This window comes from Oryx dammah, unplaced genomic scaffold (assembly GCF_014754425.2).
Source record: "Oryx dammah isolate SB20612 unplaced genomic scaffold, SCBI_Odam_1.1 HiC_scaffold_3, whole genome shotgun sequence".
In the NCBI taxonomy this organism is placed as follows: domain Eukaryota; kingdom Metazoa; phylum Chordata; class Mammalia; order Artiodactyla; family Bovidae; genus Oryx; species Oryx dammah.
Window position 1 is genome coordinate 24,012,114 of NW_024070187.1, and position 25,594 is coordinate 24,037,707.

The following is a 25,594-nucleotide window of genomic DNA, read 5'->3' on the forward strand; positions in this document are numbered from 1 at the left end:
TGGGGGAAACTCATGAGGTCTCAAATCATCAGCAAAGAGCAGATCTCCAGTAGTGAAGCAGCCAGACACAGAGTCACTCAGGGCTCCTGCATCCAGCCCCCATATTGAATGTTTTCACCAGAGCCCATTTCCCAGGCCTTAGCTCCAGCTACCTCCTAGCCCAAAAGCAATTCTTAAATGGTTTCAGGAGGGGCACACCCATTTGATATCTGAACCAAAGCCCCTTCATTTTTCTCTTCCTCATCTCCCTTAGTTTCCCTGGTTTAATTTAAGCACAAGAGTGGTACATCCCTCCACCACTACCCACAAACTTGCCGTATGGTCCCTACTGTGCTGCCAGGGCAGAGAAGCAGAGCAGTGAAAACTAAGCAAATCGCAAAGCTAGAGATTCCACTCTCCTCACCAAGACCTGCCCTGATGCTTCTCCTTGTCCATCTTGATTCAGACATGTGAATTATTTGCTTTCTTCTGAAAGTTTTTTTTAATTAATTTATTTCTTTTAATTAGAGGCTAATTACAATATTATAGTGGTTTTTGCCATACATTGACATGAATCAGCCACGGGTATACATGTGTCCCCCATCTCGAAACCCTGCTCCCACCTCACTCCCCATCCCATCCTTCTGGGTTGTCCCAGTGCACTGGCTTTGAGTGCCCTGTTTCATACTTTGAACTTGGACTGGTGATCTGTTTCACATGTGATACTATACATGTTTCAATGCTATTCTACTGTGAATTATAATGGATCATTTTGAATCTGCTTAAAGCTAAATCATCTGATTACTCTTAATCAATAATTAAAATGCAAGAATGTTAATCACAGGTCCTGGTTTTCTCTCTGCTCAACCCACATCAAAATGGTATTCAGCTATTCTTTACATATACAGAGTGGAGAAGCAAAGTCACTGATCACTAAAGTAGAATGATTAAAAGGAGATCTAAAGGCTTCTCAAAAAATACCTCCTCTGTTTTCCTGAACATTGTTTTGTTAATGAGAGCTCTATGGGTTAAGGCTTTATAGCTCCAGAAAAGCGTTAGTTGCTCAGTCATGTCTGACTCTTTGCAACCCCATGGACTCCTCTGTCCATAGGGACCCTTCAGGCAAGAATATTGGAGTGGATTGCCCTCCTGTATTGCAGGCAGATTCTTTATCATCTGAGCCACCAGCAAAGCCCATATCTCCAGAAGGTCTGTATTAACAGGAAAATGCACAACCCTGGAATAAAGCCCATTTAATTAACCAATCAAATCAAAACTTTCAAAGGGTTGGAAAAGAAAGGTCAGAAACTTGAAATAAAATATGGGTTGTACAGTGGGCACGTGAGGATGCTGGGCTCCTGATAAGGGTTGTATCTTGAGGACCTGGAAACACGAGGCTCCCAAACTTAACTCTATAATTCCAATTCACTGTGCAATGAGAGAGGATGTTTCACTGATGATGATTATGATGATGATGATAAGATAGCTTTAGCACAGAAAGTAGAATCTCAAACAACCTTCTCTGGTGTAAACTACAGAATCCCCAAAGAAGTAGCCTTAATTACTTGCTAAGTGCCTGAAAGAGAACTATGTACTAAACTCTCCATATCTAAGAAAGGCCCTAAACTTTTATCTAGAGTAAACACCAAGTGACAGAATGATTAGGCTGAGAAATGAAAGGAAATTATTATTTATTATTCTGGATGAAATCACTCAGGTTGGTGCTGCTTTCAGAAGAAGGTAGATTCGATCTTCACAGCAGCTTGCTTCACGCTTTTTCTCCCTGGGCAGTCTCATCCATCCCCGTGACTTCTCTCAAGCACTCTGTCTGTAATTCCTGCAGCCACCAGCAGGTTGGTGGTGGACCATTGGGTGAGATTTCTCTGCCATGATGTCCCAGGACCCTAACATACTGAAATGTGAAGCCAGAGGAAAAGAAATAGATGGTGCTCTGGCCTATTCTTAAGAAATGTAGCATAACACCACCTATTTGATCCATCCAGCAAAACTTCAGAACTAAAGAATGCATTGCCTGCGAACTCTGGAGGGAGTGGAGAAGGGCATGTTCAAAAAGCTCAGCCTTTCAGTTGTGAGCCTCTGCTGGTTAGTTTGCCCTGAAACATGAAAACCGAGAAGGAAGATTAATGTGTCATAATCAACTGAAGAATATTTTTACCTAAAAATACAACCAATACCCAAACAAAGAATATAGTAAACTCATTTCTAACTGGTAGGCACAGCAAAGACATAGCAATTAAAGTTTAAAATTATAAATTCCCAATATAAGTCAAGAATTTGTTTTCAGGCAAGTGCTATTGGTATTTCTAGTTTTCATCCTTACACTGAAGAAAACTTCAAACTTCCACATTTTACAAACTTCAAACATTTATTATGAATGTTTATAAATTCCTGGCCTTATAACTGTACTATTTTTTTTCTCCAAAACTTAACTGCTTCAGAATAATAACATAGGCATTTAGCCACTTCTTTGCAGTTAATTGGGCTTCCCAGGTAGCACTAATGGCAAAGAACCCACCTGCCAATGCAGGAGATTGAGACACAGGTTCAGTCCCTGAGTTGGAAAGATTCCCTGGAGGAGGGCATGGAAACCTACGCTGGAGTATGCACTAATTTGCCTCCTTACACTCTTGTTTGCCTCTGCAAGCACCTCACACAGCTCCTTACCAGCCAGCCCTGGCAGCATTTTCTACTTAGATGTCTGACATTCCTCCCATCAGGTTTATTTTTCCCAATCCCCCAACTCCCTTTTCCCTAAGTTCCTCTTTCAGTTCTAGCCACTATCCCTAGACAATATTGTCCAAATTGCATCCTTATACAAGGATGATGCCCAGATATGTAAATCACACCAGGATTCCTAGTGTCCAGACCCTCACCGCCAACTGCCTGTGAACTACTCCCACTAGACAAGCCCATCCCAAGTGCAATAAGCTCTGGTAGGAATTTATCCTATCCATCTTAAAAGGTGTTCTTGTGTGATACCTATTTCCAAAATATCCTCTCAAAATCTTGAAATCATCTTTAAATCATCTTCTCATTGTGCATGGTAAATACATTTTCATGCCCATTAATTTTTTTCCTTCTCAATCACTCTTCATAATCCAACTTTTCATTTACATGAACCCTACCCATATTCAGACTCTTGCTTCTCAACTATAATCATAGTCTAACTGATTTCCTGCCCCCCTGTACGTGTCCCTTTCTGAATGACCTTTCCCTCTGATCTCAAAATTAATTTCCTTTCTCACTCTTACTAAACTTCCCCCCATGCATAAAGTTAAAATCTACCCTTTGTCATCTAGCATACCTTGGCTCCAGTCTTTTATTCTAGGATATTCTCCTACCACAATCCCACATCCCTGTCACTTGTTGAAATAATAACTACATCTGCATGGATGGACAAAATTATGCTACAGTAACAATCTCAAAACCTCACTAGCTTTCAACAAGGGTTTAGGTCTTGCTTATGATTCCAGTCTTTGGAGTCGACTGCATCTTACTCCATGCTGTCTTTATTTAAGTAAGTAAGTGTTAGTCACTCAGTCATGTCCAACTCTTTGTGATCCCATGGACTGTAGCCTGCCAGAATCCTCTGTCCATGGAATTCTCCAGGCAAGAATACTGGAGTGGGTTGCCATTCCATTCTCCAGGGAATCTTCCCAACCCAGGGATGGAATCCAGGTCTCCTGCATTGCAGGCAAATTCTTTACCATCTGGGCTTCCCTCATAGCTTAGTTGGTAAAGAATCTGCCTGCAGAGCAGGAGAACCCCAGTTCAATTCCTGGGTCAGGATGATCCTCTGGAGAAGGGATAGGATACCCACTCCAGATTCTTGGGCTTCCCTTATAGCTCAGCTGGTAAAGATTCCACCTGCAAAGTAAGAGACCTGGGTTCGATCCTTGGGTTGGGAGAATTCCAGAGAATTCCAAGGATTGTATAATCTATGGGGTTGCATAGATCAGACAGGACTTTCACTTTCACTTTTCTTTACCATCTGAGCCACCAGGGAAGCTCTGTTTTATTTAAGGTTCCAAATAAAGAAGGCCTGCCTGGAACTTGACAGTCTTAGGACAGAGGGGAAAGAGGGATGGCTCTTTAAATTTCTCTCCATATTTCATTGGTCAAGGCAAGTCAAACGGCTGTGCCTGGTATTAATGGGGCAAGAGTTATAATTCTCCCGCATGGAAGGTCCCAACAGAGACTGTCAGCAAATATTTTGGAAAATAATACAATCTACCACACCATCATTAAAGTACAACATAAATCCCACCATGTTTTCAGTGTTTTTCTTCTTCTAGACCACAGTATCTCAACAGCAACACTATTAACAATTTGGGCCAGATAACTTAGTTGTGGGATTTGTCTGATCATTGTAGAATGTTTAGCAGCATGCCTAGCCTCAACCTACTCCAAAAGTAAAAGTGTTAGTAGCTCAGTCATGTCCACCAGGCTCCTGTCCATGGGTTTAGCCAGGCAAGAATACTGGAGTAGGTAGTGATTCCCTTCTCCAGGGCATCTTCCCGCATTACCAGCAGAATCTTCACCATTTGAGCCACCGGGGAAGGGAAAGCCCCAACCTACTCCAAACCTAGCTCCAAACATGTTCACCCACCATGCCAATCAAAAATGGCTCCAGACCTTCAGAAATGTTCTCTGGAGGGGTGAAATCACCAGCAGTCAGTAACCACTGGTCTAGTCTATGAGTCCCTAAGGAATAGATTGTATCTTAGCTGTGACTTAGCATCCTCATGGCACTAACTCCTATGGTACATGTTTAATCATTGTCATCAAAATCGAATTACAATTTCAGGACAAGATTTTCTTTATTAAAAAATCAAAAGCAATATTTGTCTCTCAGGTTTCTTTAGGGAAAAAACATAAATTTTAGAGACAGGAAGGCCAAGGCTTCTGGCTTCAACACTCCACAAGATTCTGGGAATGCTGCTTAACCTTAGTTTCTTCATCTTCAAAATGGGCACAGCAACATTCCCCTTGCAGTTTTGTGATGAAGAGTGGATGCAAATTGCTTGGTGTTTGGTGTCTGCTCAGTAAATGGCAGCTATCATCATCATCACCGTCAGCACAGCATCCCTTCCTCCATAACACCCTTGAATATGAGATGTTTAAAAACCCTTTTGCCCTCTTGCATAGAAATGCCAAATGTTACTCACAGAAAGAGAACAGCATGGTCCCACAAAATACCACCTATGTTTGTTTCTCCATAAATAAGACTTGTTGTCAAGAAACTTGAGCTCAGTGCTCGTGGCTCTGCCACGAAACACATAAGCCTGGATATGAGCAACAGGTTTTTTTGCAGCACTTTCCTGGATGTCAGCAGAATCTCACAAATCAGGCAAGAAAAGTCCAAAACATATGCCCTCAGCAACCTGCCAAAAACCAATAAAAGGAACTGAGTAGAGCCAAAATCAAGGAGGCAGGCAGCAGTGTTTGGCTGCAAACCCCAATACATTCACATGGAAATGCATTTCCTGTCAGTGAAAACCATTCCAACTGATGAAAAGAACCTTCATGCAGCTACCTATCATATAGGCAGGAGCTTCAAAATGACAAATGTCCTGGATTTTTTGAAAAAATGCAACCATTTGGAACAAGATATGTTGACAACTAGTGGTTTTGTGGATAGTAAGTATAACTCAGCATGGAAGAACTGGCCTTTTATAATGAAGTAACATATTGTGATGTTATCGAGACTTAGGCATTTTTATATCAAGTGAAAAATATCTCTTGTTTTCTGGTTAAGAAATGAACGCATGGCATGGCAATCAACATAAGTTTAAAATACAGAAAAAAATAGCAGAGATCTCAGTTCATAAAAGATAGGCTGTGTGTTCTTTTTTCAGAAGACTATGATCCCCTGGCTGGCCATACAAAATGTAAAGGGTTTGTGGCTTTGTGTGTTAGATTTTTTTTTTTTTTTTTTAACAATTGTGAGACTTTCAAGCTGGTAGGATTTCAACCGAAGGCCTTGGAGACTTAAACGCTTGAATTCCCAGCATTAGGAGCAAACGCTGTAGCAGCATCAACAGGGAAAGCTCCTGTTCCATCAGAGCTGGGATTTCAATCCAGAGGCTGTTGTGATTCAGCCTGTTTCTTCAGTGAACCTGGGGTCAGCCGGCTTCAAAGATTAAGCTTGTTTGACCCTGCACATCAACACTCAGAACCACGCTGCCTTGGCCACGGGGTCACAGCGTCCTAGTCCCTGCTGGCTGTAAGCGGATCCTAGCCGCCCTCGCCGCCTCGCCCAGCACCGCATCTCCTCCTCCGCCCAGGGGTACCAGACTGCCTTCTGGCCCAAGGTTGCTCTCTCCTCTGGAACAGAGCTGTAGTAACCAAAAGACTTCGGCAACAACGGGCTCCACTCAAAACTGTGTTTCCTTCACTTGCAACACTCAACCTTGATGATTTAATAAGCCCCAAAGGACAGCCTCTGCATAGCTTACTGAATTCTAATTAGATAATTAAACCAGAAAGCAAAAATCTTTACTTTTGTAGGGATGAAACATAGGCTGATGTTTTATTGTGTGCAAGTAACATTCCACAAGCAAAGCATTCCCAAACGTTTTTCAAAATAAATAAACATTCATTTCCAAACTCAGAAATTAATACTTGCTTTCCCCCACGTTCTGGGACTGTCATATGATATATATTTTTTAAAGGATTGAGAAAGAATAAATACAGAGATCTTCATACATGCATGCATTTAGTTGGTAAATATTTATTTATTCAACACCACTCTGTGCCAGCCACTGTTCTGAGCTCCCAATAGCGATAAACTTCTAAAGTCTCCTTTAAGTGCTGATTTAAATATAAAGTAATGATAACCACAGCAAACATTTATGTCCATAATTTAGGCTAAAAATAGAAACATTTCAGCCTTTATTTTTCATGTTCATTTACCTCGACCTCACTATTCCAACATGAGTAACCAGCCACTCACATGTATTGCCTCGTGTACTTTACCCTTTATACCCTTTGTGACTCTTCCAACTGTGGACGATTTGCAAAGTAAATGAAAATTATTTCTCAGGAAGTAGTTTTCACATAAAAGCAAAAGTGAAGGCCTAACAATATGGCTCTTTCTTCAGTGCTAATGCGCTTGCATAAGGAAAGTGGTTTTAACTGAAAGTAAAAATTACTGACAGGAACTCATTGCAATTCTATTCTGGAAGGCTTTGAAGGAGAATGAGACAACTTTCAGTTGTTAAAAACTTGGGAGGGAGTAGAACATTGAGACAAAAAGACTTAAGGAAAACATTTTTAAAGAGGGAAAACCTGGGTTTTTTTTTTTTTTCCTCCTTTCTTCCATCCACCCTAAAAAAAATACAGAACTTTAGTATTCAGTTTTCCATTGCTTTTGTACAATGTTTAAACTATTGCTCGAATTACCCTATATGTTTTTAATTTTCCCTTATTTTCTTTCTTTGCAAATCCATGTTGCTTGTTCTTTTGGGGAAGAGGACTAACAACATTTTTGCTGAGAAAGTAAGTCAGAATTAGATATTACCTTTTTTTTCTTCTTTCTTCATTCCTAATTGATTTCTTCAGGAAATTAGTGGACCCTAGTGATATTCTCAAAGCAAATTTTTGACCAGTCAGTGCTAACCAAAAGTATCACAGAATAACGCTAGGTTGTTCTATACAATGGCAGACACCAGGTGGAAACGCAAAACATTCAAGCTTCTGAAAATTTCCCAAATAATTGTTTCACATGAACAAATTCTATGAATTATTAGATATGAACTTTTCACTTTTAACCTGAAGGTGTGTTTTTATAACAGTTGTGGGGCTAGAAATAAAATTTCGATGATATTACAAAGACTTCTTGAGTTTAGCTTTCTCCAAAAGGAAGACATAAATTAATTACAGTTGACTGAGACAATGATGTCATAACATGGACTATTTTGATGTTTTCCACTGTGGTAGGCTTGAAAGAGAAGTGGGATCCAAGAACAAACGTGATCAAGTCCCCTTTCTGGGCCATTCTTCCACGTTTCCTCTTCTCTAAATATCATTAGCCATTTTAGACTGACACACACACACACACACACACACACACACCCCTCAAAGATGTGTTTAAGTCAGTTGTCAAGAACAGAACATTGTCTTATTTTATTTAGTGACAATTTCCACTATAGAATTTACCAAACTATATATTGGCCTAAGTAGGGCAACTTTTGCTTTCAAATATAAACAATAACTCTCCTTTCAAGGTTTAATTTGATTGACATCAAAACTCACTCTAATGATGATGAGAATCCACGAGAAGCTCTCCACGGAAGACCCTGTATCCAACTCTCAGAAACTGAGTGTCAGAGAGAACACAACACAGGCCTGAGACAGGCCAGGGCTGAAACCTGAGCCCTGAGTCACAGATCTGCACACTGAGCAGAGTCGATGTAAGTGATATAGGAAGCCAGGTGCAGTCCGGGAGAAAGGGGCTGATAGAAACAAAACTCAGGAAAGCCGATTGCAAAGTAGGGTTAAAATTCAGGCTTAGAAGGGAAATGCAGTGAGAATAAGAAACCCAGGCAAAGGCAAATGAGGCCGACACGGTGAACACTGGATAATTAGGCTGCAACAGGAGGCAAATGTCCCACGGGCAGCAGGAGCTGCCTTCAAACCGAACACCAGAAATGTCTGTTTCAAACTATTTCCAGATCCCACTCACTGATGAGAACACAGCCCCTGGGGCCCTGCCGGTCCAACTCATCAATGGTTCAAAGAGCAGGCAGGAGTTTAACTGCAGCAGCAGACTCTCAGTGCAGCCCCACAGCCTCCTATCTAAAACCGCAGGGCTATATGTGTTTTGCAGTTTAGAATTTTTCAGATATTAGAAAGCATGAAACAACTCGTATGGATCGCCAAAGGAATTATGCTGAGTGAACAAAGCCAGTCACCAAAGACCACATAATGTACAATTCTATTTATCTAGCATTTTAGAAATGACAAACTTGTAGAGGTAGAAAACATGCAAGTGGTTGGTTGCTAGGGGCTAGGGAGAGGGCTGGTGAGGGAGCTATCTGTGTCTATAATAGGGTGGCGCAAGAGATCCTTAGGATGAGCTGTATTGCATCTGACTGTGGTGGTAGCCACACAAATCTGTACATAATAGAATTGCAAGGAACTAAAGGGAGTGTATGTAAAACTGATGAAATCCATAGAAAGCCCATATGTGCTCAGTAGCTCAGTCGTGTCTGATTCTTTGCAGCCCCAACTGAGCCTGCCAAGCTCCTCTGTCCATGGAATTTTCCAAGCAAGAATACTGCAGTGAGGCGCCATTTCCTACTCCAGGGGATCTTCCCCACTTAGGGGTCGAACGCGTGTCTCTTGCATTTCCTGCATTGGCAGGTGGATTCTTTACAACCAAAGCCACCTGGGAAGCCCAATAAAGTCCATGGATTGTATCAAAGTCAGTCTCCTGGTTGTGATGTTGTACCACAGTTACAAATATGACCATTGGGGGAAATTAGGTGAAGAGTATACTACATGTATTCTTTCTTACAACTGCAAACAGATATACAAGTCTCAAATTTTTTAAAAAAAAATTAAAGAAACATTAAGAAAGCAATAAAGTACATATTCAGAATATTAGGTAACACTCCAAACAATGTCAAACACATGAATATTTCTGCAGAAAAGCATGTGACTATTCACACCAAGTGAAATGCAGGTTATAAATAGACTTCAGTCAGCTGGGGTCAGGTTTTATGACCACATGAGTTTGGTCAGGTATTGCTGCCAAATCAGCCATGAAAACACTTTGGTTCTTCAGATCTTTTTGGATTTGGAGCTACAGATAAAGAATTATAACTGCAAGTCCCACTCTGGTCTCATGGAGAAAGGCAATGATGGATACCACTGACTGGTCTATTTTTTATGCCCTGTTTCCCTTCCTCATTTCATATTCTGTAGAGAAGAATTGGGGGGATTGAAAATTTTAATATAATACTTCAATCACACAAGGTTTGAGAAAAAGCTACTTTGTTGTATCCTTTTGAGAAGGCAGTCAGCAATTCCCAGAATTGAATATGAGGGATGGGGCTATGTGGGAAAGGCAAGATCAGCATGAAATAGAACATTCCTGAACCTGTCCTAGGGTGTCACCTTAGCACCACTTTGTCATCTGTTTGGTAATGAATGTTCAAGACTTCAGAAGTTTCTAAATTCAAAAATAACATATATAGAATCAATACACATACATGTAGAATTAACTGTTGCTGCTGCTGCTTCGTCACTTCAGTCGTGTCTGACTCTTTGTAACCTCATGGACTGCAGCCCACCAGGCTCCTCTGTCCATGGAATTCTCCAGGCAAGAATACTAGAGTGAGTGGCCATGCCCTCCTCCAGATGATCTTCCCAACCCAGGGATCAAACTCATGTCTCCTGCATTGCAGGCAGATTCTTTATTGCTGAGCCACCAGGGAAGCCTGTAGACTTAACTAATTGACATTATTTACCACTTTGTATTATACGTTTCTCTGCTCCTTCACTAGGTTCCTTCACTCTGTTCACTCACTAGGGTGGAAAAGAGGGATTTGACCGTATCTGAAATGTTTGACCACATGTAGATACCTCATAGGTATGCAGCTTTCCAGCATTCCATAATGATAGGCATTCAAATTTTGCAGTGGATCACATTCCAATTAAATTGGAATTCAAACAGTATGGTAGAAACCTAATTCATTCATCTCAACCCAAGTCTTCAGATGTTCCTCTGCTCTGTGCTATCCTCCACACTATGGTCAATTTATTCTGTGAAAATACAAAGGTAACTACATTGCTGTCTCTTGGGGCCTTTGCTGCTTACAGATTAGGGTCTGAGCTCCCTGGGGGGAAACCAGAAACCCTCGATGACCTGGCGGCAGTGGGTCACAGTCGAGAGTCGCATCCCCCTGTCCTGCTCATTCCAGATTGTACCTCGGCCACATTAAGGACGTCCCGTTTCCTGAATAAGTCAACACTGCCTCACCCTTTTGCTTTTGCACGTGTCCCTCTCTCTTTAAAAGAAAATATTTTAATTGAAGTATAATTACCAATGTTGTGCTAGATTTAAGTGTACAGCAGTGACTCAGTTTATATACATATACATATATATACATATACATATATATTGTTTTTCAGATTCTTTTCCATTACAGATTATTAAAGATATTGAGTATAGTTCCTTGTACTATATGATAGGTCCTTGTTGGTTATCTGTTTTACAGATATATATATATATAGTGTGTCTATGTTAATACCAAACCCCTAACTTATCCCTCCCCCTACTCTTCCTCTTGGGTGACCATAAGATTGTTTTCTATGTCTGTAAGTCTGTTTCTGTGTTGTAAACAACTTCACTTGTATCATTTGTTTTAGATTCCACAAATAAGTAATAGCATATATTTGTCTTTCTCTGGATATTCTTCTCTTGAACACCATTCCTCCCATTTATCTGGCCAACTCTGTCTAGAAAGGTATTTTCTCCTGGAAGCCTGTGAAATATCCCCTTTCCTCTCCATCCAACCTTGTCTGGATGAAGAGCCCAGATGCACCTCTGTATCCAAGCACTCTTCATGCTACATGGATCGTTATGCACCTTAATGTGGGGAACTGAATATTTTTTCTTCCCCAGAACTTAGCCTACTGCCTGACACTGAGTAACTATTCAATCACTCAAGTAAGCAATCAACAAACAGTAATTTTTGTTTACTATTTTTGTTTATCAATTGGCCTGCTAGGCTCCTCTGTCCATGGCATTCCCCAGGCAAGAATAATGGAGTTGCCATTTCCTTCTCCAGGGTATCTTCCTGACTCAGGGATCAAACCTGCTTTTCCTGAACTGGAAGGCAGATTCTTTACTACTGAGCCACCAGGGAAGCCCCTTAGTAAATGTACTCATCACCAAAAAACATCAAATAAAATGCCATATAGCTTGTTTAGCTTTATGACTAGTAAGCTACTTAAGTTTTCTGTAACTCAGTTTCTTCAGCTATACAACAGGAATAACAGGGTTTTCATCTATCAGTTAGATTATATTTGTTAGTGCATATGAAACAATGATAACTCAGCTGATAATGTAGGAAGCACTCAGCAAATATTAAAGTTACGAAGTGCAGGAGTACATTGTGGAAAACTTTAAATATAGTTTCTATTCTCTAAGCCAGGGTGAGTGTGAAATGTTCTTAAACTGTAATACATTAAAGAAGCATTATTATTATAACTATGATATACAAATGTCAGCATCAAATTCCTTACAAATTATTAGATGTCAAAGTACATTGTGTTTTACTGTCAAGTATTATTATTTTCTTATTTTATAAAACCTATAACCCCTATTGTTTTATTGGCCCTCAGGTAAGAAGAATATTCAATTAATCATTGAGAGAATGGCTCTCTGGTAATTGTATCATTGCTTGGCTTCCTCAGTAGCTCAGTGGTAAAGAATCTGCCTGCCAATGCAGGAGCTAGCTGCAGGAGACTCAGGTTCAATTCCTGGGTGGGGAGGATCCCTTGGAGGAGGAAGTGGCAACCCACTCCAGTATTCTTGTCTGAAAAATCCCATGGACAGAGGAACCTGGTGGGCTGCAGTCCATGGGGTCACAAAAAGTTGGACACAACTGAGCATACACACACCAAATTCTTTTTAATATTTTATGCCTTATAGTTGAACAAAGTTTGTGTCATTATTCATTCATTCACACATCGTATTTTTTGATTGAACAGCTAAGTGTCAGGCAATATTCTAGACACTGAGGAGTCACTGGTGAGCTCCAGTCCTCACATCACCTGTCCTCATGGAACTTACAGTCTCAGAGTTGCATGAATATAAGAGTCCTTCCTGGATGAAGAGTGAGGTCTCACCTGGATAAGCATATCAGAAAAGAATCAGGGAGAAATTAGAGCTGAAGAACCCATATTTTGCTAGGAATTGCATTCAGCTGCAAACCATAGAAACCAGACTTCAGTAGCTTAGACATATTAGGGTTTTATTCTTTCACATAAAATGATGCCCAAAAGTAGGAAATCCAGGGATCAAAGGGTGACTCCACTAGGTTCAGCAGGGACCCAGTTTCCATCTATCTTTCTGCTTTGCCATCATGACTTCCAGCCTCAAAGTCACAAGATGATTCCTGAAATTCCAGCCATTGCATCCACTTTCTAGCAAGAAGGCCTGAAAAGGCAAAATGTGTGAAAATCCCTACCCAATAGCCACTTATTCTAGCCAGCCCTGATAAGAAAGAAAGGGAAACGGGTATTGGATAAATAGCTAAAGTACCACAGCTCAAGAACTGAGGGTCAGATTACTCCCTGCCCCTCAATAGGCATCATGATTCTGTCAGTACAATTAGATTGGGATTAAAACATGTATCTCAAAAGAGAAACCAGGAAAGAAAAAAAAAAAAAAAAAGAGGAATGATGGTTTTGGGTGGCTCGAGTCATGAAAATTTGAGGGTTTTACAAGAAAGGGTGTTGATTCCTGTCCAGCAGCAAAGTGAAATTCATTAGTAGACCTGGTTCTAGGGTGAGGAAGTCAAAATGATGATGGAGAACCATGTGGCAGAAGGATAAACTTTCAGATGAGGGAGACTAATCAAGATGCTTACGAGACTGCATCTGCCCTTCTTGTGTAGAGGAAGGCTAGCAAGGTTGCTGACTGTCCTCCCACGCTCCTGGCAGCCTGCTAATTACCTAGCACAGCACTCAGTAAGTATGTGTTGAATGAATTAGTCATGGCGCACTTTCCCTCTGATGCCAGCCATGCCCTCAGAATGCCTCTCACATGTGTCTCTAGGCAGCCACAACCAATGGATCAGAGATGTGATCAGAGACAAACCTGCCATCCTCATGCTGAAGTGAACCTGGGCTCAGCAGCCTGGCTGTTCCTTCTGAACTTCAGTATGTATTTATCTCAGTTCTTACTTTTTCCTTAGAAAATGCTTTTTAGGGGGAAAATGTCAACAAGGCTAACAGTAAATAAAAGAAGGGAATTTTTCCCTCTTGGCATAAAGACGGAGTGTGGGTAGTTAATGCCTCAGAACTAAGTACGGTACAGGAAACAGGTTTCCTTCTGTGAGAAAATCCTAAATTTAATTAAAACTTGAGGAACTATGAAAACATCTGCCTTCCCCATATGTGCTTTCTTCCTGTAGAGTCTGTGTGTATGCATGTGTGTGTGTGTGTGTGTGCATGCATTCATGTGTGTGTGCATGTGTAGTTTGAGATCAAACTTTCTTAACAATCATAAAGCTCCATTTGCCACTTGTTCTAGATAAATGCCAGCCTAATGAAGATGAAGACTGAAGACTCTCTGAGGAGAAAAAAGAACCAAGTCACCCACAAAATCAGCAATACAGGGAGAATATTCATTCAATTAATATTTACTAAGTGCTCACATGCTAGTAAAGTAATGCTCAAAATTCTCCAAGCCAGGCTTCAGCAGTACATGAACCATGAATTTCCTGATGTTCAAGCTGGTTTTAGAAAAGGCAGAGGAACCAGAAATCAAATTGCCAACATCCGCTGGATCATGGGAAAAGCAAGAGAGTTCCAGAAAAACATCTATTTCTGCTTTATTGACTATGCCAAAGCCTTTGACTGTGTGGATCACAATAAACTGTGGAAAATTCTGAAAGAGATGGGAATACCAGACCACCTGACCTGCCTTTTGAGAAATCTGTATGCAGGTCAGGAAGCAACAGAACTGGACATGGAACAACAGACTGGTTCCAAATAGGAAAGGGAGTACCTCAAGGCTGTATATTGTCACCCTGCTTATTTAACTTACATGCAGAGTACATCATGAGAAACACTGGGCTGGAAGAAACACAAGTTAGAATCAAGATTGCTGGGAGAAATATCAATAACCTCAGATATGCAGATGACACCACCCTTATGGCAGAAAGTGAAGAGGAACTAAAAAGCCTCTTGATGAAAGTGAAAGAGGAGAGCGAAAAAGTTGGCTTAAAGCTCAACATTCAGAAAATGAAGATCATGGCATCAGGTCCCATCACTTCATGGGAAATAGATGGGGAAACAGTGGAAACAGTGTCAGACTTTATTTTTGGGGGCTCCAAAATCACTGCAGATGGTGATTGCAGCCATGAAATTAAAAGATGCTTACTCCTTGGAAGGAAAGTTATGACCAACCTAGATAGCATATTCAAAAGCAGAGACATTACTTTGCCAACTGAGGTCCGTCTAGTCAAGGCTATGGTTTTTCCTGTGGTCATGTATGGATGTGAGAGTTGGACTGCGAAGAAGGCTGAGTGCCGAAGAATTGATGCTTTTGAATTGTGGCGTTGGAGAAGACTCTTGAGAGTCCCTTGGACTGCAAGGAGATCCAACCAGTCCATTCTGAAGGAGATCAGCCCTGGGATTTCTTTGGAAGGAATGATGCTAAAGCTGAAACTCCAGTACTTTGGCCACCTCATGCGAAGAGTTGACTCATTGGAAAAGACTCTGATGCTGGGAGGGATTGGGGGCAGGAGAAGAAGGGGATGACCGAGGATGAGATGGCTGGATGGCATCATGGACTCGATGGACGTGAGTCTGAGTGAACTCTGGGAGATGGTGATGAACAGGGAGGCCTGGCGTGCTGCGATTCATGGGGTCGCAAAGAGTCGGACACGACTGAGTGACTGAACTGAACTGAACTGAAATGCCTCATATATGTGCAATGCGAGTGTGCAGTTGCTGTGATAAACAGAGCTGTCATGGCCTTTACTCCACAGCAAAATAGGAAAGAGGCCATTAATCAAATTACCATATTTATGATTATATAATTATAAACTGAATTAAGTATCCTGAAGGTACCATGAGATCCTGGAATAACAACAGTAATAAAACCAACTTTATGTGAATAGAACATTCATTTGGAGGTACACATGAAAGGTGTCCCAGGAAGGGAGGAAGAGATGTGAGCTATCTAATGTGGGAGTAGCATGTTCAAGGGCCCTGAGGCAGGAAGCAGCGTAGCAGCTCCCACAGACTGGAATGCCTGTGTGGCTGGAGTGAGGACAGAGGGCAAGCAGTTCTAAATGAGGCCGAGAAGCAAGCAGAGGGCACTAGCAGGGACTTGAAAGCCATGAAAAGAATTAAATTTCCATCCTAACTGCCCTGCATATGCTCTAAGTCACTTCACTTGTGTCCAACTCTGTGTGGACCCTGTTAACTGTAGCCCACCAGGCTCTTCTGTCCATAGGATTCTCCAGGCAAGCATACTGGAGTGAGTTGCCATGCCCTTCTCCTTAACTGCCATAGGAATCCATTAAATCATTGTAAGAAGTGAAGTAATTATGATTATGCTTCCCAGATTGCTCAATGGTAAAGAATCTGCCTGCAAATTTAAAGAGATGGGACCTCCCTGTTGGTCCAGTGGTTAGCACTCTGTGCTTACAATGCAGGGAGCCTGGGTCCAATCCCTAGTCATGGAACTAAGATCCCACATGCCTGTGGCACAGCCAAAAAAAATACAGGGCTTTTCTTGTATCAGTAAAGAATCTGCCTGCAGTGCCAGAGACCCAGGTTTGATCCCTGGGTTGGGAAGATCGTCTGGAGAAGGAAACGGTAACCCACTCCAGTATTCTTGCCTGGAGAATCCCATGGACAGAGGAGCCTGGCAGACTATAGTACATGGGGTCCCAAGAGTTGGAAATGACTTAATGTCTAAACCACCAGGAGATTCCAGTTCAGTACCTGGGTCAGGAAGATTCCCTGGAGATGGAAATGACAACCCACTCCAGCATTCTTGCCTGGGGAAATTCCATGGACAGAAGAGCCTGGTGGGCTCCATTCCATAGGATTGCAAAGAGTTGTACACAGCTGAGCACACACAATTTTGTTTCTGCTGCATAGCGACCTGTGTGGCTTGATGCTAAAAGGACACTAGAGCATTAATGTGGCAAACTGGGGTTTCTGTTGTTTGCCTAAGTCATGCCTGACTCTTTGTGACACCGTGGACTATAGCACACCAGGCTCTTCTGTCCTCCACTGTCTCCCAGAGTTTATTCAAATTCATGTCTATTGAGTCAGTGATGCTATCTAACCATCTCGTCTTCTGCCACCCCCTTCTCCATATGCCTTCACTCTTTCCCAGTATCAGGGTCTTTTCCAATGAGTTGGCTCTTCACATCAGGTGGTCAAAGTATTAAACTTTCAACTTGAGCATCAGCCCTTCCAATGAATATTCAGGATTGATTTCCTTTAGGATTGATTGGTTGATCTCCCTGGAGTCCAAGGATTTCTTCAACACCACAGTTTGAAACCATCAATTCTTTGGCACTCAGCTTTCTTTATGGTCCAACTCTTACATTTGTACATGACTACTGGAAAAACCATAGCTTTAACTATACAGTTCTTTGTCAGCAAAGTAATGTTTCTGTTTTTAAACATGCTTTCTAGGTTTGTCATACCTTTCCTTCCAAGGAGCAAGTGTCTTTAATTTCATGGCTGCAGTTACCGTCTGCAGTGATTCTGGAGTTCAAGAAAATAAAATCTGTCACTGCTTCCACTTTTCCCCCATCTATTTTCCATGAAGTGATAAGACCAGATGCTATGATTGTAGGTTTTTGAATGTTGAGTTTTAAACCAGCTTTTTCTCTCTCCCTTTCACCCCCATCAAGAGGCTCTTTAGTTCCTCTTTACTTTCTCCACTAGAGTGATATTATCTGCATATCTGAGGTGGTTGATATTTCTTCTGGCAACCTTGATTCCAGCTTGTGATTCATCCAGCCTAACGTTTCACATGATGTACTCTGCATATAAGTTAAATAAGCAGGGTCACAGTATACAGTCTTGACATACTCCTTTCCCAATTTTGAACCAGTTCATTCATCGTTCCATGTCCGGTTCTAACTTGCTTCTTGACCCTCATACAGGTTTCTCAGGAGACAGTTCTGGTATTCCCATCTGTTCAAGTATTTTCCATAATTTGTTGTAACCTCAAAGGCTTTAGCACAGTCAGTGAAGCAGACATTGATGTTTTTCTGGAACTCCCTTGCTTTCTCTATGATCCAAAGAATGTTAGTAATTTGGTCTTTGGTTCCTCTGCCTTTTCCCCATTACTGTGATTGGCTACCTTGACTTTGGCCCCAGGATGTTCTAGTTAGCCAAACCCCTCAGGCACAGCATATGAACACATCTGGAGTTCACTCCGCCTTTGAGTGAAATCCCTCTCCTTTTAGGTAATTTTGAATGATTTCATATCACCTTGTTCCTCTGATCCTATTTAAAATGAAAACATGATTAGGTGTCAGTGTCTGTATGTCTTAACTTCTGAATAATTTTCAATCTTCAAAAAATTTTCTTGGCTTCAATTCAGTTCAGTTCAATTCAGTCGCTCAGTCGTGTCCGACTCTTTGCGACCCCATGAATTGCAGCACGCCAGGCCGCCCTGTCCGTCACCAACTCCAGGAGTTCACTCAGACTCGCGTCCATCGAGTCCGTGATGCCATCCAGCCATCTCATCCTCTGTCATCCCCTTCTCCTCCTGCCCCCAATCCCTCCCAGCATCAGAGTCTTTTCCAATGAGTCAACTCTTCGCATGAGGTGGCCAAAGTACTAGAGTTTCAGCTTCAGCATCATTCCCTCCAAAGAAATTTCTTGGTTTAAATACCACCAAATAAAATCTTGGCTCATGCATTTTCAAGTCAATTAAGGCCTAGGGTGGATTTAAGGTTAATATACATCACATTTCTCTAAACTTTCAACTTGAATAAAAGTAAATGAAAAAAGAAGACTTCTTTGCAATCTGGTAAAGCATCCATGGTGAACCACCCGGAATAATAATGGATGAACCCAGTTATAAGAATTATATGAAATTACTTGGTGCTTTAAGGACTAGGTAAGCTCAAAGTAGACAGTATTTAGAAGGCTCTTTTCATTCCCACTGAGAGTCCAAAGGAGATCTTAAAACAGAGGGGGAAAAAACACTTCGTGCAAGAAAAGGCAAGACTGCTTTTAAAGGTTCAAATCATTTAATTTCATTTCTATTCTCTCCTTTCCCCTACCACCCATATGCAGACTGCAGCAAATAAGGTATCATTTGCCTTTTTAATAATCTGAATCTTAACAATGAACACACTGAAGAAATGACCACATGGTCTTCTCTGTATTCAGTTAATTAAGAGTAAGTATTCTGCTGATTTGCAATTTTGCAGAACAACCAACCAGCTGTTTGACCGCATTTTTCATTAACAGACAGTGAATCTGGAGTTGTAAAAACACATCTTAAGGCTGCATTCAGTGAAGTAATTATCTAAGGCAACATGGCTATTCAGAGGTGAAAATAGTAACAAACCATGCTTGGAATTTGGGTTTAAAACCTTAATTAATTTTAAATTATTCTAATTTATATTATATTAATTTATTTTATATTCTTTATTATATTAATTATTAATTTATATTATATTCTATAATAATTTCATAGATGAAAATAGACCTAAAGAAAAATGTTTTAAATATTAAAAATATTTAGAACCTGAAAATAAATACCTGAAAATAAAGATGAGAAATTGAATAGGCAAGAAGAAAATTTCTGGCTTAGCAGAAAGTTCCTCCACATTTCCCTGTAAATCAAGATTGAAAAGCAAGGTATACTATCTACAGCAATAAATGCCAGATAATTGCTCCTGAGGCCATATTTTCTCCAACAGAAAGATCCTCTCAGTAAATAAATGTCCAAAGTTGTGGGTTTTTTAAACTAGCATTTATCTTTCTACAAACAGCAAGCTAGTTGCAAGGAATTCAGAGTTCCCTGGCTCAGTGTAACCTTCTAAATGGAAGGCCTTTCTGGGCCAGAATTAAGACTCTCTACTGCCAAGATAGCTTGCTACTTTCAAAAGGGAAGGATGTCATACTCCCCATGATCCCAACTCTTAAGAAGAAAGATACATGGACTTCTTATCTCTCTTGCATTATTAGTACAAATTCTGACCTTCCCTAAACTGAATTTTCCAAAGTGAATGGTGGAACTGGGAAAACAGAAAGTCAAGCTATGAACATCCTATCAAAGGAGCTCCTAAACGAGGAGGACTTCAGGGTAAAGAGGAAGGCTTCCCTTGTGGTTCAGCTGGTAAAGAATCTGCCTGCAATGCAGGAAACCAGGGTTCGATCCCTGGTTTGAGAAGATTCCCTGGAGAAGGGAAAGCTACCCACTCCGGTATTCTGGCCTGGAGAATTCCAAGGGCTCTACAGTCCATGGGGTGGCAAAGAGCTGGACATGACTGAGCAACTTTCACTTTCTGGGAAAGGGAAGGGGTGCTGTGTGCTAAGTCCCTTCAGTAGTGTCCAGCTCTTTGCAACCCTATGGACTGTAGCCTTGCCAGGCTTCTCTGTCCATGGGATTCTCCAGGCAATACTGAAGTGGGTTGCCATGCCCTCCTCCAGGGGACCTTCCCGACCCAGGGATCGAATCCGTATCTCCTGCAAATCCTGCGCTGTAGGGGAATTCTTTACTGCTGAGCCACCAGGGAAGCCCAAAGTGCAGGGGGACGGAAGGAGCTGGGAAACTGGGATTAACACATAAGTACTATTGACAATATGCATACAATAGATAACTAGATATCTTATAGATAATAAGATAATATTATAATATAATAATAATATTATAGATAATAAGAACTTATTGTATAGCGTAGGGAACTCTACTTAATGGACTGTGGCAACCTGAATGGGGAGGAAGTCCAAAAGAGAGAGGGGATATATGTATATGTATAGCTGATTCATTTTGCTGCACAGTAGAAAGTAACACAACATTAAAAAGCAATGATACTCCAATAAAAATTAATTTTGAAAACAAAGAAAGGCTTCTGACTGGTGTTCTCCTTCACATTCTAAATCTGAATATTTGAGGATTGTATATGCAAAGTTTGCCTTTGAAAATTTTCTAAGTTCCTAATTTTTCTTTCAAGTCACCAGGTCTGTGTCATCCACTAATTCAAATAAATGTTGACAACCAAAATGCCTGAGGTCCTCAATGATCATTCTTTCAGACTCCCTCCTCTCAGAGGTGAACTATAAGCCCCGAGTCATATAGGGAGTTTGTTGGTGACATATCCAAAACCAGAGTTGGGGCTCAGTAAGTGATTTTGATCATTCCTCCCAGTTCTTTCAAAAAGCAGTTTTTCCTCCCCAGCGTGTTGAAAGCATAGGAGCCACGAGAGGAATTAGTTCTTCATCTCCAAATCCTTCCAGACCAGTTCGGCTGGCTAGTTCCGCCCCCCGCTTCCTTAACCTAACTTTTCCTTCCCTCGTCTGTTTCCTAAGAATGCTCTTTCATCGGGGCCTTTGCATCTTTTCCAGGACGTGATTGTTCTGTTTTGCTCCCTCTGGCCCACCACACACACTGTGGTGGTGTGTCAGAACCACCCCCATACTTACAAAGTCCCAACGGGGCTCTGTTCCAGAAGGGCTGTGACCCCCTGCCCCCGCTTCATCTTGCTCCTCTCTGCTTCCCGTTAAAATACTTGTAACTGAACATAGCCAGATATGAGGCTTTAGTTTTACCACACGGTTTTGACAAAAATACTGGATACGTTTCATGTTTTCATACCAGAAAATTGAAATTATCAGCCATTGTGCTCTAAGCTGTGTGCCCTCGACTTTGCAGACATTTTGCCTGTAAAACAGGAGTTCTCTTTGGGCTTCCTGTGTGTGAATGAAATGCCAGTGAGGTCATGATAGAAGCCAGAAAGGACTCTTAGAAACCAGGGCCAGTGCATCAATAACACCACTGCTGAAGTGAGTGGGGCAATTACACAGAATCCAATAAAAAAAAATAACCCAGATGGACTGTCATGCCTCTAAAGAGGAATGCCTCAGGGGAAAAATAGCACACGCGTGCGCGCGCACACACACACACACACACTCTCACACTCACACACACACTCACACACAGTCACATACACACACTCACACACTCACATGAACAATCCAGGCTTAATTGAAGTTCATGCTTTGTCTGCATTGTGCCTCTAAAGTTTCCACTTCAAACAGAGCAGAATGACCTGAAGTGTCTTTTCTCATTTTCATGTAATTTCTTTCAGCTCTTCTGTCAATAAGAAAACTGGGTTTTCAGTTTGTTCACCCTCCCACAGCCTGACCAACTGAAGTCAAAACCACCCCTACCATTTTCCTCCTCTGTGCAATGAACCTCACATTGCTTCTTGTCTTGACAAATGTCCCTCAACAGCCTACATACCAACCTTTAGAACAATTCAGTCATTCTGTCCTTTAGGCACCCTAAGTTATTCACACTTTGTTCATTTCCAAGTGGTTCCCAAACACTTTGCTCTCATATTCATCCTTCCCCAAACTAAAAACTCAAGATTATTACAAAATATACACAAATGCTCTTACTAAATGTGACAACAAATCTTAACGGCTCTAGAAAGAATAGCCATGTTCATCGACAGATATAGAACACAGAATCATAATGTGTTGTGTTAAATAGCCTTTATTTAGTGACTAGGGTAAATATTACTAATAACAATGCTTTAAGAACAACTAAAATGGCTCTAAAATGTTTTATTTATGAAAGTGAAAGTTGCTCAGTCGTGTCCGACTCTTTGCAACCCCATGGACTATACAGTCCATGAAATTCTCCAGGCCAGAATACTGGAGTGGGTAGCTGTTCCCCTCTCCAGGGGTCTTCCCAACCCAGGAATCGCACCCAGATCTCCCTCATCGCATGCGGATTCTTTACCAGCTGAGCCACAAGGGAAGCCCAAGAATACTGAAGTGGGTAGCCTATCCCTTCTTCAGCAGATCTTCCTGACCCAGGAAGCAAACCAGGGTCTCCTGCATTGCAGGCAGGTTCTTTACCAACTGAGCTATGAGGGAAGCCCAAAGTCACACAGTGCTGTCTGACTCTTTGCGACCCCGTGGACTATACAGTCCATGGAATTCTCCAGGCCAGAATACTGGAGTGGGTAGCTGTTCCCTTCTCCAGGGGATCTTCCCAACCCAGTGATCAAGCCCAGGTCTCCCACATTGCAGATGGATTCTTTACCAGCTGAGCCACCAGGGAAGCCCTTTTATTTATAAAGCCTGCTATAAATTACAATAAGCTTTTTTTGGTTTGGTCAACTAAAACATCATCTACTATAGAGAATCCCCCGTGTGAAATACTAAAATTTTACCCAAAACTGTGGTAAATAAACAGCTACCATTTACTTTGCTCCTGCTGTATATAAAAACCAAGCAACATAAACTCATTTTTTTCCTTACATTCATCCAATAAAACAGGGGTTATTGGCTGTATTTTGTATGACTCAGATAAAGATGTGACCAAAGGTCACAAAGCTAGTAAATGACAAGATGGAGACATGACTCTGGTTCTCTCAGATGTTAAGTTCAGGTTTTTTAACTAAGCTTACTACTTCTCAAGGGTGCCTGGCATCATCAAACAGAAGAAGAGGAAGTTTTAAAGGAGAAATGACATTAAGATATTGGTATGTGCTTAATCACTCAGTCACGTCCGACTTTTTGTGACCCCACGGTCTGTAGCCCACCAGGCTCCTCTGTCCATGGGATTCTCCAGGCAAGAATACTAGAGTGGGTTACCATTTCCTTCTCCAGGGGATTTTCCCAACCCAGGATCGAACAGCGGTCTCCTGCATTGTAGGTGGATTTTTTTGCCACTGAGCCACCAGTGAAGCCCTTAGGATATCTGCCTCTTCCTTATGCTGCTGCTGCTAAGTCGCTTCAGTCGTGTCCGACTCTGTGCGACCTCATAGTCGGCAGCCCACTAGTCTCCTCCGTCCCTGGGATTCTCCAGGCAAGAACACTGGAGTTGGTTGCCATGTCCTTCTCCAATGCATGAAAGTGAAGAGTGAAAGTGAAGTTGCTGAGTCGTGTCTGACTCTTAGTGACCCCATGGACTGCAGCCCACCAGGCTCCTCCGTCCATGGGATTTTCCAGGCAAAAGTACTGGAGTGGGTCACCACTGCCTTCTCCAGCCTCTTCCTTATAAGTAGCATTAAATCCTACATCAGAGTCCTGAAATCCTAAAAGTTTACAAATTCAAGTATGATTTAACCTACCTGTTCATACTGCTTTAGAAATTTGCTGTGTAAAGATTTAGTGTGCATCTCTGCCAAACCCCAAAATATGTGTTGCATGGCTTTAAAAAAGTTATCATACTTCAACTACGGTAGCTATAAATGATTGATACAGAACTCAGGGTATTCAGTCTGGTAGATGAAATAAATGTGACTCAGTTAAAGCCCAAGATGTTTCAATTCTACAGAGTCCATTTTCTTGACTGTATGTAGACGTTTTTGGCTAAGAAAGATGTACACGTTTATCAAGCCCTGGAGAAAAGCAACACTTGCTCTGGAAAATGTGTATAGGGGCATTTGAGGGATGAGCTGGATGGATGGAAGGAAGAGTCAGGCAATCAGTGTGTAAAGCAAGTTAACTCAGAGGAGTTGCCACTTTATGTATAGCACCGATTTCTGGAACAGAGACAAGAAAGCCCTGACTGATAGAAAAGTATCTGGCCTAATAGACCGTGAAGAGGAGCTGAATTTTGTCTCCGTGGAGCTCTGTGTTTTTTGTTGATATATCTTGCACTCTTAGGAGTGAGACTACCAAATTTCAAAGACTAATTTTGTCTTCAGTCTCTAGGAACTCACTATAGACACACTTTTTTTTCTCTCCTTGAATTCTGAATTTGTATTTAGAGGTAGAATTGTTACCACAGCCTTATAAAAATGTCCCATCCAGGGAAAACAAAAACATGTTTATACAATGGCTTCCTCTGGATTTTAAAAAATTAAAGGTGATTTGATACCGAACATCTTTAGTAAGAATTAGAATTTCTCTCATGAAATTACTTACCATTTTCTTAATTGGATGTATTTACCCTAGGATGTCAAGTCCTGTGTTTGAATGGTTTCCTGTGACTCTTCAGAGGAAACGCTTTAATAACAAGACCCTGTGTGTGTCACTTTATATTTGGTGAGAGGATTGCACTGGCTCTAATTATATTATAAATGGGACAGCTTCATTAACCAAAGTGGCAGAAATAACAAAAGCATCTAATACTTATTCCACCTGGACATTTCACAAAGCTGAATGACGCTTCCCTATTCAAAAATGCCTCTCTAGTGCATTTATTAAAATGAGCTTTCAACAAAACCATTGACTAGAGAGAGAAGATAGCCTCAGCTGTGCTAAAACTTGATTTCCTCTGAGTACCAAAAAGCTTCATAAATATTTCAGTACAGAGAGCAGGGGAACGCATTTAGAACTTAGAAAGTATGGCAGTGTTTGCAGATTTAGGAATAGCCACAAATGATTCCTGTCAGTTCCAGCTTAAAGACCACCTACTATATACTAGGCCATGATCGATGCCAGTGATGCCAAAACAAATGAGAATGGTTTAAGGAGTCCATGGAGCTTAAGGGTGAAATAAACATTTAAATAAAAATTTAAAGATAGGATGGCAGGTATTCTGAGAGAAACAAGGAAACAAAAGCAGCCTCAGCATCCCTCTTCTGAGCCTCCGCCTTCTGTCCCTGTGCTGTGTTGTCGTCCATGTTATCTCATTTAGTCCTCACAACTAATGATGTGATCAGGTGTTATGAGGTAC

The 25,594-nt window shown here is 41.3% G+C and overlaps 2 long non-coding RNA genes across 2 annotated transcripts; one reads left to right on the forward strand and one right to left on the reverse strand.

The window, feature by feature from the left end:
• Positions 1-1,653: 1,653 nt before the first annotated feature.
• Positions 1,654-8,358, reverse strand: LOC120861888. Its single transcript, XR_005720650.1, has 3 exons — positions 8,257-8,358; positions 5,169-5,384; positions 1,654-2,093 (listed from the first exon to the last, which is right to left on the reverse strand). It is a non-coding gene; the product is annotated as an uncharacterized LOC120861888 (long non-coding RNA).
• A 4,938-nt stretch (positions 8,359-13,296) lies between these two features.
• Positions 13,297-14,317, forward strand: LOC120861889. The gene is made up of 2 exons (XR_005720651.1): positions 13,297-13,896; positions 14,270-14,317. It is a non-coding gene; the product is annotated as an uncharacterized LOC120861889 (long non-coding RNA).
• The last annotated feature ends 11,277 nt before the right edge of the window (positions 14,318-25,594 follow it).